Source organism: Neolamprologus multifasciatus, chromosome 14 (genome assembly GCF_963576455.1).
Source record: "Neolamprologus multifasciatus chromosome 14, fNeoMul1.2, whole genome shotgun sequence".
Taxonomy (NCBI): domain Eukaryota; kingdom Metazoa; phylum Chordata; class Actinopteri; order Cichliformes; family Cichlidae; genus Neolamprologus; species Neolamprologus multifasciatus.
In genome coordinates this window covers 3,181,662-3,194,717 of record NC_140452.1, presented here as the reverse complement: position 1 = coordinate 3,194,717, position 13,056 = coordinate 3,181,662, and the positions used below count along the sequence as shown (strand labels likewise).

The following is a 13,056-nucleotide window of genomic DNA, read 5'->3' as shown; positions in this document are numbered from 1 at the left end:
AAGGCGGCTCAGCCAGGAACCTGCAGGAGGCCATCGCTTCTCGGCCTTTTGGCTAAGATCAAGTGTAGTATCTGTTCTTATCTGAGAAGCACAATGGCGACCTGGTCGGCCAGCTATACGCAGACTGAAAGAGGAGATGGCACGAGGAACACCTTAAGATTTGCTCTAAAAGACAAAGATGCAGCTTTCCAGGATCGAATAACTTTTGGGAGGAGGATTTTGTTTGATGCTTTGCAGATTCAGCCCGAGGAGATCTACTGCTTGCAACAGAGTATAACCAACAAGTACTATGACGTGACGCTAACTACGAAAGACACAGCGGAAGAAGTAAGGAGAAAAGCTCATCTGACGTCAAATGAAGAACTAAAAAGGTACATGGTCACCCCTTTATATAGAAGTGACTATAGTATCCTAACTGTACACATGTATAACCCATGGGTTTCAGAAGAGACTATAAGATGTTTTTTGGGAAGACACGTAAAGGTCTTACCTGGAGTAAGAATAATAAAAGATGGTCTGGGCTTGTGGACCGGCAAAAGACAATTCCGCGTCAAAATGGAGGAAGACCCGAATAGTGAAGATGGCTATCGACATCCTCCGGCAGTTTTTTCTATCGGGGCGGACAGAGGCTTCCTCATCTACGCGGGCCAACCTCTGGTTTGCAGAAGATGTGGCGGCAAAGGCCATGAAGCCGCTAATTGCAATCAGGTGAGGTGCCGAAATTGCAATGAAACGGGACATAGCACAAGAGACTGCACTGTACTAAAGAGATGTCATTTATGTGAGTCAGAGGAGCACATGGCAAGAGATTGCACAAAGCCCAGGTCATATGCTGCAGTAGTGGTGGGACCGGTGGGCCAAGAGAAGGAAACTGGACATGACAAATTAGGAACACCTTTGTTAATGCAGGAGACTCCTGCAGGTGAGAGAAATGAGGCTGACGAGGAAGAAGAAGTTTCTGAGAGAATGATAGAGGTTCCTTTGTTAGATACAGAGGACAGGAATAAGGAAGGATCCTTCGCTACGAGTGAGGACATGACGGAGCAACCGTGGAGAGAGGTTAGGAAAGCAGGAAGAAAGAAGGCGAAAAGAAGGAAAAGGCAGGTTTCAGCCACTCCGCCAGAAGATAGCAATGAGGAAAAATTGGAGACTGCGCCTTTCGGTGTGGAGGGAGAAAGGCGTGCTCCAAAAGGAACTCAAACGGAGTGTACCCACACTCCTTTGAGCTCCACGATAAGTGAAAATGATTCCGACGATGGGAGTGAAAATGAAAGTAACGCTGAAAGTTCTCTGATACGAACATTATTTTCTCAGGAAAGTTTGGGGAAGTAGCCCTTACCATTAAATGGATAAGATGAAAATAATGACTTTAAATGTCAGAGGACTGAGGAATGCAAAGAAAAGAAGAGCTGTGTATGAATTTTTAATTACTTGTGACTTTGATATATGTTTAATCCAGGAAGCCCACTTAAGAGACGAGGCCGACGCTCTGCTCTTCACAAAGGAGTGGGTAGGAGGCGAAGCAGCATGGAGTGTGGGGAGTGTATACGGTTCAGGGGTGGGAGTTTTGTGCGGGAAAAAAAGTATTCAAATCACGGACAGCTTTTCCGCAATACAGGGTAGGGTCTTGGTGGTGGATATTAAAAAGGTTGGAATAAAATGTCGGGTGGTAAATATATATGCAAACGCAGAACCACGAGCCCGTAGGGAACTCTTTTCTGGCCTGGATATTTGCTTCATGACAAGTAATGTAATTTATGTGGGCGGTGACTTAAATTGCTCTTTAGATAAGAACAATGGTTCTCTTCCACTTAGGAATCTCATGGCAAAGTATAGGTTAGTAGACTCCATGGGGAAGCTCTTAGGCAACCGTCCGACCCATACGTGGGAAAATAGTCGGGGAATGAGAAACAGGCTAGACTATATACTAGTAGGAGACACAGAAAAGGTAATCGAAACGGGGTCCCTTTACGCGCCCTTTACTGATCACAAAATAGTGTGGGCGAAGGTGGAATGCGAGGGGACAGCATATGGAAAAGGATATTGGAAATTAAATAATGACATCTTGTTAGAACAGGAATATAGGGCAAGTTTCAGAGGGATCTTCCAACATTGGGTGGATCTGAAATGTCTGTATGTGGATAGAGGGAGCTGGTGGGAGGAAATGAAAAAAAGAATAAAGAAATTTTCAATTGGTTACAGTATGCGGAGAGCACAGGCCTCAAAGAAGGTCTTTAAAGATTTACAGAGGGACATTGCAAAAGAGGAAGAGGATAGGAACAGAAATAGACATAGGGATAGAAGTGAGAAATTGAATGTTTTATTGAAAAAACAAGAAGATCTTTTTCAACAGAAAGCGAGGACAAGGATCTTTAAGTTTATGCAGGAGGAGCATGAGGGTCAAGAAAAGTGTTCAGCGTACTTTTTTGCCCAAATGAAAAGGAGGGAGGAAAGTGGACTAATAAAAGAATTGGAGATAGATGGGAAGATGATGACTGGTTCTGAGGATTTACGGAAAGTAGTAGAAGAGTACTATATGCGCCTTTTTGAAAAGGAAGAGTTGGATACAGACGCGCAGGGGACCTTTTTGAGGGGGTTAGGGGAAAGGCTATCTGAAGAAGAAAAACAATCAATGGATAGATGCATAAATAAGAATGAACTATACGATGCCTTGAAGACAATGAAAAATAACAAAGTACCCGGAATAGATGGTCTTTCGAAAGAGTTTTATGTCACCTTCTGGGATCTCATCGGAGACCATTTGCTAGAAGTATTTAATGAAATGTGTGAAAAGGGCTATATGTTGAAAAGCATGAGGACGGGGGTGATTAGTTTATTGTTTAAGAAAGGCTCACCGGCAATGCTTTCCAATTATAGACCTTTGTCCATGGTCTGTGTGGATTATAAAATTCTGAGCAGAGCTTTAGCGTTACGCTTGGCCCAGGCTATGCCGTTTATTATAAATGAGGACCAGACCTGTGGAGTAAAGGGTAGACAGATTGCTTGGAACTTGCATTTGCACAGGGATGTGCTCTTGTATATAGAGGACAGAAATTTAGACTCCATATGTGTAACAATTGACCAAGAAAAAGCTTTTGACAGAGTCAATTATGATTTTCTATGGAGGGTGATGACGACTTTTAATATAGGGGAAACATTTCTGAGCTGGATAAAAATGATGTATGTTGACATTTGTGGCAAGGTGAAAGTAAATGGCTTTCTGACAGATGAGGTGTATCAGCAAAGAGGACTTAGACAAGGTTGCCCCTTGTCTGCCTTGCTTTACGTCATCTATGTAGAACCTTTAGCATGCGCGATAAGGGGAAACCGAGAAATTAGAGGGATAACCTTACCAGGGGGAGAAGTGTTAAAAATCTCCCAGTATGCTGATGACATCACCCTTTATTTGGGGGATGATGGGAGCGTGAGGGAAGCTATGCAGCTAATACATACCTTTGAAAGGGCGGCAGGGTCAAGGGTGAACAAAGAAAAAACTAAATACAAATTTCTGGGAAGGTGGGCAGGCAGAAGGGAGAGGCTTTGCGGGCTTTCCCTCTGTGAAAGCCCCATGCGGGTCTTAGGTATTAATTTCGGGAATCCTGGGGGAGACGCAGAACGAAATTGGGAGTCAAAAATGGCAAAAGTGAGGAGGAAATTGGGGATGTGGAAGAAAAGAAAACTCTCCATAACCGGCAGAGTCCTGGTTGTGAAAGCCGATATTCTGCCTGCCCTACTTCATTTGGCATATGTTTTCCCATTACCACAAATGTTTAGGAAAGAACTAACACGGGAAGTGTTCAGTTTTATTTGGGGTGGGTACGAATATGTGAAAAGAACTATGATGTACCAGCCGATACTAAAAGGAGGGAGAGATGTTCCATGTATCCCTTTAAAATTGGATGTATTATATTACTGTAATATTTGTAACATACTGAACAAGCCTTATACACACAAATGCCAACTTTTAATTCGCTTTTGGCTATCAGGCCCATTGAGACAACTGACCAAGTGGGACAATAGTGTGCCCAGAGCAGAAAGCAGACCGGTGTATTATGCAAAGCTGATCAAGTGGCGGGAGAAGCATTTAGAATGTAAGGATAAGGACCTTGCTCTGAATCATAAGACCTTGTATAGGACCCTGGTGGAAAAAACCCACACACTGTGTGTGTGGGTGAAAGAGGCTACATGGAAACGAGCACAAGGAAAAGACTTGAGCAATGGGTGTAAAGATTTGAACTGGTTGCTGCTACACAGGAAAATCCCTGTGAGATCCATAATGTATGCTCATAGATTAAGCGACAACAAAAACTGTCCAAGGACTACTTGTCAAGGAGAAGAAGAAACAATAGAACATGTAATGTGGGGATGTGGTTTTGCGCAAGAAGTGTGGAGAGAAATGCAAGTGCAATATGAGTGTTTAAATGGCATCCAATATGATGAGCTAATGTTCCTTACAGGGAAGGAAAAAAGAAACGAGGCCAGCGGAAAGATCCCCTTGTTAATGGCCCTGACAAAACTATTTTTGTGGAAGGCTCGACAGGGGTACATCCTGGGGTCTTACAAATGGACAGCTAGAACTACACGTAGAATAATAGTAAAAGAAATAGAGAAGACTTGTCTTTTAGAGAAAACTAAATGGGGCTGGGACTCAATTAAGGATAGGTGGAAACATGTCTTCCAAACACCTCCCGGTTTCAGGAAGGCTTAAGAGATTCAAACTAGGAGGATAGTTTGATTTTTGTGTTTCCGATATAGTTCTGTCGTTCTAGAACGGACGTTTTGGGTTTGAGAAGAATATTATAGAGTACGGGCCCATGTAGTGGTAAGATGCGGCTCCATTTGGTGCCTGTTTTATTTTATTTTTTTATTTTTTTATTTCTTTATTTTTCTTGTATTCTATTATTACTAATATGTTTCTGGTGTTGTTTTCACTTTTTTAATGAATTGTATGAAATAAATAAATTTTGAAAAAAAAAAAAAAAAAATCTGTTCTTATCAGTTTAATATCTGATACGCCCCCGATTCGGGGGCAACGTATTAAACGCATTTTTAGAACAGGGAGCCGAATAAGGGGCTCGCTCCGTTCGCTCCGCGCATCGACCCGCTATTGCAGCGCCTCCGGGAATGGTGCCCCCTTTGCTGACTTTGTGCAAAAGCAAAAAAGCCAAACAAAGTAAGGTCTGCCAAGCCAAGAGCCAGAAAGCAGCCTGAAGCCGCGAACGTGCTCCTCTCCAGTCACCCCTCTCCTGTCAAAGTTGAACTCTGGAGCAGAGCAGGCGGGGCCTGAGATCTGCCCCTTCAGCCAAGCAAACAGGGCCTGTCGTGACGCCGGAAGCCGGCACGAGGAGTCACTGCGGCTTCCTGCGAGGCCAGAGAAACACACACTCTGGCTTCTCTTCAAAACGTACAAGTCTTTCGCCTTTTACTAAAGACTTCCGTGGAGAGTGAGGCTTAGGAGTTGCACCTATTTTTGGCAGGGTCTGCCGTCTGGCTGGGCCCTCTCCTCGTTGTTCAAAAGAAGAAATAGAAGAAAGCGCGCAGTTCCAGGCAGCTCCGCAGGCCTCTGAGCTACTGTGGGTGGGCGGAGATTTGAAGCGGAGCCCTCCCTGTGAGCCAAGTGAAAGAGCGCACCGTCACAAGCGAGAAGTGTCCCGAGAAGGCGGCTCAGCCAGGAACCTGCAGGAGGCCATCGCTTCTCGGCCTTTTGGCTAAGATCAAGTGTAGTATCTGTTCTTATCAGTTTAATATCTGATACGCACACGATTCGGGGGCAACGTATTAAACGCATTTTTAGAACAGGGAGCCGAATAAGGGGCTCGCTCCGTTCGCTCCACGCATCGACCCGGTATTGCAGCGCCTCCGGGAATGGTGCCCCCTTTGCTGACTTTGTGCAAAAGCAAGAAAGCCAAACAAAGTAAGGTCTGCCAAGCCAAGAGCCAGAAAGCAGCCTGAAGCCGCGAACGTGCTCCTCTCCAGTCACCCCTCTCCTGTCAAAGTCGAACTCTGGAGCAGAGCAGGCGGGGCCTGAGATCTGCCCCTTCAGCCAAGCAAACAGGGCCTACCGTGACGCCGGAAGCCGGGACGAGGAGTCACTGCGGCTTCCTGCGAGGCCAGAGAAACACACACTCTGGCTTCTCTTCAAAACGTACAAGTCTTTCGCCTTTTACTAAAGACTTCCGTGGAGAGTGAGGCTTAGGAGTTGCACCTATTTTTGGCAGGGTCTGCCGTCTGGCTGGGCCCTCTCCTCGTTGTTCAAAAGAAGAAATAGAAGAAAGCGCGCAGTTCCAGGCAGCTCCGCAGGCCTCTGAGCTACTGTGGGTGGGCGGAGATTTGAAGCGGAGCCCTCCCTGTGAGCCAAGTGAAAGAGCGCACCGTCACAAGCAAGAAGTGTCCCGAGAAGGCGGCTCAGCCAGGAACCTGCAGGAGGCCATCGCTTCTCGGCCTTTTGGCTAAGATCAAGTGTAGTATCTGTTCTTATCAGTTTAATATCTGATACGCCCCCGATTCGGGGGCAACGTATTAAACGCATTTTTAGAACAGGGAGCCGAATAAGGGGCTCGCTCCGTTCGCTCCGCGCATCGACCCGCTATTGCAGCGCCTCCGGGAATGGTGCCCCCTTTGCTGACTTTGTGCAAAAGCAAAAAAGCCAAACAAAGTAAGGTCTGCCAAGCCAAGAGCCAGAAAGCAGCCTGAAGCCGCGAACGTGCTCCTCTCCAGTCACCCCTCTCCTGTCAAAGTTGAACTCTGGAGCAGAGCAGGCGGGGCCTGAGATCTGCCCCTTCAGCCAAGCAAACAGGGCCTGTCGTGACGCCGGAAGCCGGCACGAGGAGTCACTGCGGCTTCCTGCGAGGCCAGAGAAACACACACTCTGGCTTCTCTTCAAAACGTACAAGTCTTTCGCCTTTTACTAAAGACTTCCGTGGAGAGTGAGGCTTAGGAGTTGCACCTATTTTTGGCAGGGTCTGCCGTCTGGCTGGGCCCTCTCCTCGTTGTTCAAAAGAAGAAATAGAAGAAAGCGCGCAGTTCCAGGCAGCTCCGCAGGCCTCTGAGCTACTGTGGGTGGGCGGAGATTTGAAGCGGAGCCCTCCCTGTGAGCCAAGTGAAAGAGCGCACCGTCACAAGCGAGAAGTGTCCCGAGAAGGCGGCTCAGCCAGGAACCTGCAGGAGGCCATCGCTTCTCGGCCTTTTGGCTAAGATCAAGTGTAGTATCTGTTCTTATCAGTTTAATATCTGATACGCCCCCGATTCGGGGGCAACGTATTAAACGCATTTTTAGAACAGGGAGCCGAATAAGGGGCTCGCTCCGTTCGCTCCACGCATCGACCCGGTATTGCAGCGCCTCCGGGAATGGTGCCCCCTTTGCTGACTTTGTGCAAAAGCAAGAAAGCCAAACAAAGTAAGGTCTGCCAAGCCAAGAGCCAGAAAACAGCCTGAAGCCGCGAACGTGCTCCTCTCCAGTCACCCCTCTCCTGTCAAAGTCGAACTCTGGAGCAGAGCAGGCGGGGCCTGAGATCTGCCCCTTCAGCCAAGCAAACAGGGCCTACCGTGACGCCGGAAGCCGGCACGAGGAGTCACTGCGTCTTCCTGCGTGGCCAGAGAAACACACACTCTGGCTTCTCTTCAAAACGTACAAGTCTTTCGCCTTTTACTAAAGACTTCCGTGGAGAGTGAGGCTAAGGAGTTGCACCTATTTTTGGCAGGGTCTGCCGTCTGGCTGGGCCCTCTCCTCAATGTTCAAAAGAAGAAATAGAAGAAAGCGCGCAGTTCCAGGCAGCTCCGCAGGCAGCTCCGCAGGCCTCTGAGCTACTGTGGGTGGGCGGAGATTTGAAGCGGAGCCCTCCCTGTGAGCCAAGTGAAAGAGCGCACCGTCACAAGCGAGAAGTGTCCCGAGAAGGCGGCTCAGCCAGGAACCTGCAGGAGGCCATCGCTTCTCGGCCTTTTGACTAAGATCAAGTGTAGTATCTGTTTTTATCAGTTTAATATCTGATACGCCCCCGATTCGGGGGCAATGTATTAAACGCATTTTTAGAACAGGGAGCCGAATAAGGGGCTCGCTCGGTTCGCTCCACGCATCGACCCGGTATTGCAGCGCCTCCGGGAATGGTGCCCCCTTTGCTAACTTTGCGCAAAAGCAAGAAAGCCAAACAAAGTAAGGTCTGCCAAGCCAAGAGCCAGAAAGCAGCCCTGAAGCCGCGAACGTGCTCCTCTCCAGTCACCCCTCTCCTGTCAAAGTCGAACTCTGGAGCAGAGCAGGCGGGGCCTGAGATCTGCCCCTTCAGCCAAGCAAACAGGGCCTACCGTGACGCCGGAAGCCGGGATGAGGAGTCACTGCGGCTTCCAGCGAGGCCAAAGAAACGCACACTCTGGCTTCTCTTCAAAACGTACAAGTCTTTTGCCTTTTACTAAAGATTTCCGTGGAGAGTGAGGTTAAGGAGTTGCACCTATTTTTGGCAGGGTCTGCCGTCTGGCTGGGCCCTCTCCTCGTTGTTCAAAAGAAGAAATAGAAGAAAGCGCGCAGTTCCAGGGAGCTCCGCAGGCCTCTGAGCTACTGTGAGTGGGCGGAGATTTGAAGCGGAGCCCTCCCTGTGAGCCAAGTGAAAGAGCGCACCGTCACAAGCGAGAAGTGTCCCGAGAAGGCGGCTCAGCCAGGAACCTGCAGGAGGCCATTGCTTCTCGGCCTTTTGGCTAAGATCAAGTGTAGTATCTGTTCTTGTCAGTTTAATATCTGATACGCCCCCGATTCGGGGGCAACGTATTAAACGCATTTTTAGAACAGGGAGCCGAATAAGGGGTTCGCTCCACGCATCGACCCGATATTGTAGCTCCTCCGGGAACGGTGCCCCCTTTGCTGACTTTGTGCAAAAGCAAGAAAGCCAAACAAAGTAAGATCTGCCAAGCCAAGAGCCAGAAAGCAGCCTGAAGCCGCGAACGTGCTCCTCTCCAGTCACCCCTCTCCTGTCAAAGTCGAACTCTGGAGCAGAGCAGGCGGGGCCTGAGATCTGCCCCTTCAGCCAAGCAAACAGGGCCTACCGTGACGCCGGAAGCCGGGACGAGGAGTCACTGCGGCTTCCAGCGAGGCCAAAGAAACACACACTCTGGCTTCTCTTCAAAACGTACAAGTCTTTCGCCTTTTACTAAAGACTTCCGTGGAGAGTGAGGCTAAGGAGTTGCACCTATTTTTGGCAGGGTCTGCCGTCTGGCTGGGCCCTCTCCTCGTTGTTCAAAACAAGAAATAGAAGAAAGCGCGCAGTTCCAGGGAGTTCCGCAGGCCTCTGAGCTACTGCCCCTTTTGCTGACTTTGTGCAAAAGCAAGAAAGCCAAACAAAGTAAGGTCTGCCAAGCCAAGAGCCAGAAAGCAGCCTGAAGCCGCGAACGTGCTCCTCTCCAGTCACCCCTCTCCTGTCAAAGTCGAACTCTGGAGCAGAGCAGGCGGGGCCTGAGATCTGCCCCTTCAGCCAAGCAAACAGGGCCTACCGTGACGCCGGAAGCCGGGACGAGGAGTCACTGTGGCTTCCAGCGAGGCCAAAGAAACACACACTCTGGCTTCTCTTCAAAACTTACAAGTCTTTCGCCTTTTACTAAAGACTTCCGTGGAGAGTGAGGCTAAGGAGTTGCACCTATTTTTGGCAGGGTCTGCCGTCTGGCTTGGCCCTCTCCTCGTTGTTCAAAAGAAGAAATAGAAGAAAGCGCGCAGTTCCAGGCAGCTCCACAGGCAGCTCCGCAGGCCTCTGAGCTACTGTGGGTGGGCGGAGATTTGAAGCGGAGCCCTCCCTGTGAGCCAAGTGAAAGAGCGCACCGTCACAAGCGAGAAGTGTCCCGAGAAGGCGGCTCAGCCAGGAACCTGCAGGGGGCCATCGCTTCTCGGCCTTTTGGCTAAGATCAAGTGTAGTATCTGTTCTTATCAGTTTAATATCTGATACGCCCCCGATTCGGGGGCAACGTATTAAACGCATTTTTAGAACAGGGAGCCGAATAAGGGGCTCGCTCCGTTCGCTCCACGCATCGACCCGGTATTGCAGCGCCTCCGGGAATGGTGCCCCCTTTGCTAACTTTGTGCAAAAGCAAAAAAGCCAAACAAAGTAAGGTCTGCCAAGCCAAGAGCCAGAAAGCAGCCTGAAGCCGCGAACGTGCTCCTCTCCAGTCACCCCTCTCCTGTCAAAGTCGAACTCTGGAGCAGAGCAGGCGGGGCCTGAGATCTGCCCCTTCAGCCAAGCAAACAGGGCCTACCGTGACGCCGGAAGCCGGGATGAGGAGTCACTGCGGCTTCCAGCGAGGCCAAAGAAACGCACACTCTGGCTTCTCTTCAAAACGTACAAGTCTTTTGCCTTTTACTAAAGATTTCCGTGGAGAGTGAGGTTAAGGAGTTGCACCTATTTTTGGCAGGGTCTGCCGTCTGGCTGGGCCCTCTCCTCGTTGTTCAAAAGAAGAAATAGAAGAAAGCGCGCAGCTCCGCAGGCAGCTCCGCAGGCAGCTCCGCAGGCCTCTGAGCTACTGTGGGTGGGCGGAGATTTGAAGCGGAGCCCTCCCTGTGAGCCAAGTGAAAGAGCGCACCGTCACAAGCCAGAAGTGTCCCGAGAAGGCGGCTCAGCCAGGAACCTGCAGGAGGCCATCGCTTCTCGGCCTTTTGGCTAAGATCAAGTGTAGTATCTGTTCTTATCAGTTTAATATCTGATACGCCCCCGATTCGGGGGCAACGTATTAAACGCATTTTTAGAACAGGTAGCCGAATAAGGGGCTCGCTCCGTTCGCTCCATGCATCGACCTGGTATTGCAGCGCCTCCGGGAACGGTGCCTCCTTTGCTGACTTTGTGCAAAAGCAATGGCTATCAGGCCCATTGAGACAACTGACCAAGTGGGACAATAGTGTGCCCAGAGCAGAAAGCAGACCGGTGTATTATGCAAAGCTGATCAAGTGGCGGGAGAAGCATTTAGAATGTAAGGATAAGGACCTTGCCCTGAATCATAAGACCTTGTATAGGACCCTGGTGGAAAAAACCCACACACAGTGTTTGTGGGTGAAAGAGGCTACATGGAAACGAGCACAAGGAAAAGACTTGAGCAATGGGTGTAAAGATTTGAACTGGTTGCTGCTACACAGGAAAATCCCTGTGAGATCCATAATGTATGCTCATAGATTAAGCGACAACAAAAACTGTCCAAGGACTACTTGTCAAGGAGAAGAAGAAACGATAGAACATGTAATGTGGGGATGTGGTTTTGCGCAAGAAGTGTGGAGAGAAATGCAAGTGCAATATGAGTGTTTAAATGGCATCCAATATGATGAGCTAATGTTCCTTACAGGGAAGGAAAAAAGAAACGAGGCCAGCGGAAAGATCCCCTTGTTAATGGCCCTGACAAAACTATTTTTGTGGAAGGCTCGACAGGGGTACATCCTGGGGTCTTACAAATGGACAGCTAGAACTACACGTAGAATAATAGTAAAAGAAATAGAGAAGACTTGTCTTTTAGAGAAAACTAAATGGGGCTGGGACACAATTAAGGATAGGTGGAAACATGTCTTCCAAACACCTCCCGGTTTCAGGAAGGCTTAAGAGATTCAAACTAGGAGGATAGTTTGATTTTTGTGTTTCCGATAGAGTTCTGTCGTTCTAGAACGGTCGTTTTGGGTTTGAGAAGAATATTATAGAGTACGGGCCCATGTAGTGGTAAGATGCGGCTCCATTTGGTGCCTGTTTTATTTTATTTTATTTTTTATTTCTTTATTTTTCTTGTATTCTATTATTACTAATATGTTTCTGGTGTTGTTTTGACTTTTTTAATGAATTGTATGAAATAAATAAATTTTGGAAAAAAAAAAAAAAAAATCTGTTCTTATCAGTTTAAGGGGGCCTCAGCCCACAGCACAATGTGTCAATTTATTGATGCAAGTGATGAGGTGGCCAGTACCTGAAGTCACGAACACAATCCTATTACCCTACCTGCATACTTGCCTAATACCCAAAACCAAAGACTCAGTTCAGCATTTATCCAGCAGCACAGGCCCTGGATTTTTGAAGATGGCCTCAGGAACCAGCACAGGGCCTGGTGTGGTGTAGTTAGCCTCGGCCAGCAGAACAAGACATTGGTGAAAACAGCCAAAAGAAATGTCGTTAATGTGCCCTCATTAATGGGCAGCTGCTTTCGGTCGTTTAATAGACTCCTTCTCTGGATCTAAAGCAGTTCAATGACATGAAAATGAAAGGCTTACAGCACCAGGTATTCTCCCATCCAAGTACTAACCAGGCCCAGCCCTGCTTAGCTTCCGAGATCAGACAAGGTCAGGGGTGCTCAGGGTGGTATGGCCGTAAGCTGCAGTCCACAGCACAATGTGTCAATTTATGGATGCAAGTGATGAGGTGGCAAGTACCTGAAGTCACGAACACAATCCTATAACCCTACCTGCATGCTTGCCTAATACCCTAACCCAAAGACTCAGTTTAGCATTTATCCAGCAGCACAGGCCCTGGATTTTTGAAGATGGCCTCAGGAACCAGCACAGGGCCTGGTGTGGTGTAGTTAGCCTCGGCCAGCAGCACTGGCCCTGGTGTGTTGTAGATGGCCTCAGCCAGCAGCACAGGGCCTCCTTTGGTGAAGATGGCCTCAGCCAGAACCACAGGCCCTGGTGTGGTGTAGGTGGCCCCAGCCGACAACTCAGGCCCTGGTGTGGTTTAGATTGCCTAAGCCAGAGCCACGGGCCCTGGTGTGGTGTAGGTGGCCCCAGCCGGCAACTCAGGCCCTGGTGTGGTGTAGATTGCCTAAGCCAGCAGCACAAGACATTGGTGAAAACAGCCGAAAGCCATGTCGTTAATGTGCCCTCATTAATGGGCAGCTGCTTTGGGTCTTTTAATACACCCCTTTTCTGGATCAAAAGCAGTTCAATGACATGAAAATGAAAGGCTTACAGCACCAGGTATTCCCAGGCAGTCTCCCATCCAAGTACTAACCAAGCCCAGCCCTGCTTAGCTTTCGAGATCAGATGAGGTCAGGCGTGTTCAGGGTCGTATGGCCGTAAGCTGCTGCCCACAGCACAATGTGTCAATTTATGGAATCAAATGA

General features: G+C 48.7%; 15 non-coding genes and 4 pseudogenes across 15 annotated transcripts; 17 read left to right on the top strand and 2 right to left on the bottom strand.

The window, feature by feature from the left end:
- The first annotated feature begins 32 nt into the window (after positions 1-32).
- On the top strand, positions 33-157 carry LOC146503229 (U2 spliceosomal RNA; annotated as a pseudogene).
- A 4,800-nt stretch (positions 158-4,957) lies between these two features.
- On the top strand, positions 4,958-5,138 carry LOC146503228 (U2 spliceosomal RNA; annotated as a pseudogene).
- Positions 5,139-5,381: 243 nt separating this feature from the next.
- LOC146503227 (U5 spliceosomal RNA) lies at positions 5,382-5,494 on the top strand. Its single transcript, XR_014868884.1, has one exon. It is a non-coding gene; the product is annotated as a U5 spliceosomal RNA (small nuclear RNA).
- Positions 5,495-5,688: 194 nt separating this feature from the next.
- LOC146503226 (U2 spliceosomal RNA) lies at positions 5,689-5,879 on the top strand. Its single transcript, XR_014869074.1, has one exon. It is a non-coding gene; the product is annotated as a U2 spliceosomal RNA (small nuclear RNA).
- A 243-nt stretch (positions 5,880-6,122) lies between these two features.
- Positions 6,123-6,235, top strand: LOC146503225 (U5 spliceosomal RNA). The gene has a single exon (XR_014868883.1). It is a non-coding gene; the product is annotated as a U5 spliceosomal RNA (small nuclear RNA).
- A 194-nt stretch (positions 6,236-6,429) lies between these two features.
- LOC146503224 (U2 spliceosomal RNA) lies at positions 6,430-6,620 on the top strand. The gene has a single exon (XR_014869066.1). It is a non-coding gene; the product is annotated as a U2 spliceosomal RNA (small nuclear RNA).
- A 243-nt stretch (positions 6,621-6,863) lies between these two features.
- LOC146503223 (U5 spliceosomal RNA) lies at positions 6,864-6,976 on the top strand. Its single transcript, XR_014868882.1, has one exon. It is a non-coding gene; the product is annotated as a U5 spliceosomal RNA (small nuclear RNA).
- Positions 6,977-7,170: 194 nt separating this feature from the next.
- Positions 7,171-7,361, top strand: LOC146503222 (U2 spliceosomal RNA). The gene has a single exon (XR_014869033.1). It is a non-coding gene; the product is annotated as a U2 spliceosomal RNA (small nuclear RNA).
- A 243-nt stretch (positions 7,362-7,604) lies between these two features.
- On the top strand, positions 7,605-7,717 carry LOC146503221 (U5 spliceosomal RNA). The gene has a single exon (XR_014868909.1). It is a non-coding gene; the product is annotated as a U5 spliceosomal RNA (small nuclear RNA).
- Positions 7,718-7,923: 206 nt separating this feature from the next.
- Positions 7,924-8,114, top strand: LOC146503220 (U2 spliceosomal RNA). The gene has a single exon (XR_014869089.1). It is a non-coding gene; the product is annotated as a U2 spliceosomal RNA (small nuclear RNA).
- Positions 8,115-8,358: 244 nt separating this feature from the next.
- On the top strand, positions 8,359-8,471 carry LOC146503219 (U5 spliceosomal RNA). Its single transcript, XR_014868954.1, has one exon. It is a non-coding gene; the product is annotated as a U5 spliceosomal RNA (small nuclear RNA).
- Positions 8,472-8,665: 194 nt separating this feature from the next.
- Positions 8,666-8,847, top strand: LOC146503218 (U2 spliceosomal RNA). The gene has a single exon (XR_014869097.1). It is a non-coding gene; the product is annotated as a U2 spliceosomal RNA (small nuclear RNA).
- Positions 8,848-9,090: 243 nt separating this feature from the next.
- LOC146503217 (U5 spliceosomal RNA) lies at positions 9,091-9,203 on the top strand. The gene has a single exon (XR_014868908.1). It is a non-coding gene; the product is annotated as a U5 spliceosomal RNA (small nuclear RNA).
- A 331-nt stretch (positions 9,204-9,534) lies between these two features.
- On the top strand, positions 9,535-9,647 carry LOC146503216 (U5 spliceosomal RNA). The gene has a single exon (XR_014868950.1). It is a non-coding gene; the product is annotated as a U5 spliceosomal RNA (small nuclear RNA).
- Positions 9,648-9,853: 206 nt separating this feature from the next.
- On the top strand, positions 9,854-10,044 carry LOC146503215 (U2 spliceosomal RNA). Its single transcript, XR_014869032.1, has one exon. It is a non-coding gene; the product is annotated as a U2 spliceosomal RNA (small nuclear RNA).
- Positions 10,045-10,287: 243 nt separating this feature from the next.
- LOC146503214 (U5 spliceosomal RNA) lies at positions 10,288-10,400 on the top strand. Its single transcript, XR_014868953.1, has one exon. It is a non-coding gene; the product is annotated as a U5 spliceosomal RNA (small nuclear RNA).
- A 208-nt stretch (positions 10,401-10,608) lies between these two features.
- LOC146503213 (U2 spliceosomal RNA) lies at positions 10,609-10,799 on the top strand. Its single transcript, XR_014869058.1, has one exon. It is a non-coding gene; the product is annotated as a U2 spliceosomal RNA (small nuclear RNA).
- A 1,402-nt stretch (positions 10,800-12,201) lies between these two features.
- LOC146503212 (5S ribosomal RNA) lies at positions 12,202-12,310 on the bottom strand (annotated as a pseudogene).
- Positions 12,311-12,895: 585 nt separating this feature from the next.
- On the bottom strand, positions 12,896-13,014 carry LOC146503211 (5S ribosomal RNA; annotated as a pseudogene).
- Between the last annotated feature and the right edge of the window lie 42 nt (positions 13,015-13,056).